Genomic DNA, 4,838 nt, shown 5'->3' with positions numbered 1-4,838 from the left:
AACAACCGACGATACGGACTCGGCGTTTTTGGCGGAAAATATCTAATTTGAATTGCAAAAAAAATTATATCAGTGTTATGTTTGCCATAACTACTTTCTACATATCAACATTAAAAAAAAAGTGGAAACACCCGATTACCAATATTTGTTTGAACTCGAAGAGATGCAGCAGGCATTACCGCAAAACGCGCGTTTGACAATTCTATTTTACACCTTCGATAGCTCAGTTGGTAGAGCGGTGGACTGTAGTTGGCAACTAAAATTGAAATCCATAGGTCGCTGGTTCAAATCCGGCTCGAAGGAACTTTTTGAAATTTTCTAATAATAATCGGATTCTTATTCTAGGCATTTTTCCTGTAGAATTGTACATGGATCATTTACTAAAGCATTTTTTCCGATGCATCCATTCATATGATGGTGCGACGATACGAAAGTGTTTCTATTGGCTTGAGATCTGTCAATTCGTACGGCAGAGGTCAAATTGACAGATCTCCAACCAATAGAAACACTTTCGTATGATCGTACCATCGTATAAACGGATGCATGGGACGCAGGCTTAAGAGTCCGTAAGTTTCAACAGCTGATTTACCAGTTTTATTCAGTTAACTAGTTTTATATTCAAACTAAATAACCGTAACATAACCATATATAAATGCACAACGCCAAATCCAACTTGGAGAATATAAATTGCGCTTTGAAACAGGAACCTTAAGTTTATAAATCCGGCAGAATGGTAGAAAAAAGGTCAGAAATACAATACGAGAAGACAAAACAAGAGGGACGCGAAAATCAACACGCAAATTACAGAAATAATAGGGGTTTCGACACGGCCATCATCCACTCCGGATTTGTGTCCAGTTGCAGTGATGCCTGATCGCTAAAATTCAAATCCCCAAATGGCCTCGAAAAAAATCTCTAGTTTTTCTTAGTGTTTCAAAAAGTGATAAGTGAAACAAAAATTATTACAAAATTTTAAAAATGTCAAAAAACGGAACTCATACTTTTGCTTCAATTTGCATTCTTCCTATTTATTATTTTAAATGCAAGCTTTAATTTAAATACGTATTTGACAAAAGTTATATGCAGAAGGGGGAGTTGCAAATCACACTCACTGCAGGTGTATAGATTGTCGTATCCCAGTGAAGATCATGTCTGGGAAATTAAAAAGACCTTAGAGGAGATTCTTGATTAATTGAGATTGATGAAAACAAATTGTGATTTTTCTCTACTTGTTAGCCTTATGTAGTCCGATAAATTAATATTGTCTTTCCAGATACTCAATAGCGCAACTCAACACAGTGTTACCCAGGCCTAACGCACCGTACCCGCAGCCGAAAATCTGATACTGCTCAGCCACGTTGCCAAACTACCACTAAAGGAGAAAATCTGATAGTTCCGGCAATCTTAATCTGACAGGAAAACATTAAATAGAAAAGTTGTAGAAAATTGCATTCCACTGAAAACGGCATGAGACGTTTCTACAAATTAGCTGTCATTTTTGACATATGACACAAACATGCATTCCTTTAAATAGCAACCATATTTGGTTATGCCTTTATGGAATGGAGCATTTTATTACGATTTGAATGATATATCACATCGTCCGGTTTTCGCAAATTATTTTTTCTTTCTCAATTTAGCCAAGGAAAAGTTGTTTCACAACAAAAATTTCTTCAGAATTTCAGAATTTTCCAGTTTTAGCCAAGATGCTCTCTTCTAAATGCTCAATTTTCAGTTTTCAGTTCAAAGTTTCACTTAAAACTGCTGACAATCTTAAGGTATTTTCCGCGAAAAATTACGAAATACATTTGGAATCCTTCGTCGCTTTATAAAAAGTTTTAAAATCCCTTTCCAGCTTCGAATGTGGAACAAAAATCAAATAATTTTCTATCAAAAGACAAACAAAATAAGCGAAATTTTATAACAGATTATTTGGAAATTTCGTCACCTCAAGTCCTCTGAAGACCGTGGAGTTTGTTGAAAAAAAATTCGTTTTTTCGTTTTGACCGATTTCTTTCCTTTACTTTCCACTCAAAAACGCTGTATTTTGTAGAGTTTCAGTTAAAAGTACTGACGATCTGGAGGTCTTTTACGCGAAAAATTACAAGATAAATTTATAGCTTCGTAAACATTTTACAAACACTTTTTTCAGCGTCGAATTCGGAACAAAAACGAAAATAAATTCCCAATTTTTCACCAAAAACCATTAAGGTTTTCTCCAAAACCGATCACAAACCTGAAAGTTTCTAATCGAAAAAAATAATTTTGCTAAAAAATTTGCCTCATTCATCTGTTTGCAGAGAATTTTCGAAAACCCATTTCAGCTTCGAATTTGCACCAAAGCCAAATAATTTTATTCAGTATTTTACCGAAAGTAATTAGAACTATCTTGAAAAAATGACTAGAGAACAAAAGAAAAACTGCTTGGTTTCTAACGTTTTACTGTAAAATACTGGCAAACTGATTCTTTTATGCAAAAAAATTAAGAGATCGATTTTACAAGAAAACTCGTCGACTTTCTTTGGACTCAGTTCTGTTGCTGGGAAAACCTAGATAACTTTTTTTACTTGTTGGAACAAAGTAGTAAAACGTTACTCAGAAAAAATGTTGTTGCTGTTGTAGAAAATTCCGGTCACGGGTATCCTAAAGCTTTAATAAATGGCTTATAACTCATTAACCGATGAGTTATAACTCGTTAACTCAGAGAGACAAAATGATTGCACAATAACCGGAAAGGTTTTGCCTAGAAACTAAGAAAATTTCATAAGAATTCGGGTGTTTGCTGATTTTTTCGAAGTCATTAGACGGCACGTAAAACTCAATAATCTTTCCAAGTTCTGGTGGTGATCAAAAAATTTAAACTCTCACACCGTAGAAAGAATCAACCTGCTATTTTGGCACAATAAAACGAAAGTTCAGTCCAAAACCAAAAAATTTCCTGAAAATGCGACCGCACGTATGTAAAAATCTAAACTCGTAAGCCAGTAGAATCAGCAACTTGAACTGTTTGCACGATAAACAGGAAGGTTGAATCTGAAAACTGACAAAACTCCATGAAAATCCCAAGGTTCTTGAAAACAATTCGGCTCGTAAAATCCAAGAATTGCCCTCTTGGGGCTCAACTATGTGTGGCATTGTAAAAATAGGACAAAAAACCAATCCAAAGTTAATGCGGAAAAAGTCAAAATCAAATAAAATCAAAATAGGCTTCAACTAACTCAGAGAGCGGCAACAACTCAATGGCGCAGCTCAACACAGTGTTACTCAGGCCTACAACAAGGTGCTGGCCACAGTTTTTTTTAGATGAATAAAACAATCACTTGAAGCTAAAAAAATTGACTTGAAGCTAAAACGGCCGCCTTTGGCGAAAAAAAGTGCTATTTTATTTTATTTTAGGCTACGAACTGCTTCCACACCCAGCATATTCTCCAGATTTAGCCCCTGCGACTATTTCCTGTTTTCCAACCTGAAGAAATGGCTGGGCGGTAAGAGATTTGGGTCCAATGAAGAGAAAAGGGATGAAAAAATTGGAAAGGGACTGGATTAAGTGTATCGAGCTAAAAAGGCGTTTTTGGCCGAGAAAAGTTCTTTCATCCAAAAAGTCGCTGAGTTATCAAATGCCTCGTAAAATTCAATGCTATACTTGTTTCCTAGCATTAATTTTAGCAATAGATGAAAAGGATGATCTGAAAGTAATTTGTCAAAAATCAATTGGGTCTTGTCCATCCTGGTCCCATCAGCATTTCAACTTACAGAAAACTGCTGGAAGTGCGGGTGAGAACAAAAATATTTATTCGAAATCTGCATTACATAACCATGCCAATCTTCGACTGCTCACTTATTCAAACAACCCAAAGAGCACAGTAAGAGTGGTACTGGAAAGCTTAAAAAATTGCGTTGAAAGTGAAAGTAAAGGGTTTACTAGACTCTTTTCATCTTAGAATTATGTCTCTAAGTTACTAGTTTGCATGCAAATGCAGGGGGTTTCTTTTAGCAATACAATTTTGTATCAATTGAGTTCCTTGAAATGCAAAAATTTGTGAAAATCTCCTGCAGATACCCGATCCTCAACTGCGTTGACTTTGTATCAAGCATTACGAATTCCCACAAAAAAGCTCGCCCCTAAATGGTATCAATTTCACTCAGTCCACCGTGTCTTTTTCGTTTCTGACGTGCCATTTGGGCGTTGGTGTTTGCCGTCATGTGGACTAATAAAACAGTACGATGAGGGGACTTTAATAGGTTTCGCACGTCGGGCTGCAGTGCAACGCTGGCGAAATGGCAACGTTCACTGAAAACGCACTACCAGCTGCAAAAATAGTACCGGAAATCGTCAAGTTTTGCTGCTGCAGCCGAGTTCATTGCTCCACTGGTTAGAGCAGAAGTTGAAAATTTCGCACGCGGTTATAATAATAGACATGTGGGCGTGTGGTGTAGAACTATGCAACTTTCCCCCAAGGCGCTTTAATTCTTAAACTGTTTTCCTGCTGGTTTGTGCATACTGCCCTGCTAAGACAAGAAGTCGTATCTGCAATTTTTCACTTTTTCAGCTTATGCGGTATGCTGGTATAACAGAGTTTGCTTTACCTCTCAGACAAGGTCTGGAATTCGTATCATCTTTAGAATACGGTTTTTCAATGATATTTATATGTCCTATCTGCAAAAATCTATCAGTTAGCAGGTCAAAAAGTCGTATTGATAATTACCAAGTCATATTGTCGTATCTGATTAAAAATATTTCAATTACGACATTTTGGCTTGGTATCTGTACTAAGTCGTAATGATCAAAAAGTCATATTGATAATAATTATTAAGTCTTTTTGCCGTATGCCGTATAT

General features: G+C 36.2%; 1 non-coding gene across 1 annotated transcript; it reads left to right on the top strand.

Annotated features, from left to right (window-relative positions):
- The first annotated feature begins 212 nt into the window (after positions 1 to 212).
- Positions 213 to 303, top strand: Trnay-gua. Its single transcript is given in 2 exon segments — positions 213 to 249; positions 268 to 303. It is a non-coding gene; the product is annotated as a tRNA-Tyr (tRNA).
- The last annotated feature ends 4,535 nt before the right edge of the window (positions 304 to 4,838 follow it).

Source organism: Dendroctonus ponderosae, unplaced genomic scaffold, assembly GCF_020466585.1.
Source record: "Dendroctonus ponderosae isolate FM_Combo_2020 unplaced genomic scaffold, Dpon_F_20191213v2 Dpon_F_20191213_1, whole genome shotgun sequence".
NCBI lineage: Eukaryota > Metazoa > Arthropoda > Insecta > Coleoptera > Curculionidae > Dendroctonus > Dendroctonus ponderosae.
Note: the sequence above shows the minus strand (reverse complement) of the source record. Positions and strands in the feature narration are given on the sequence as shown.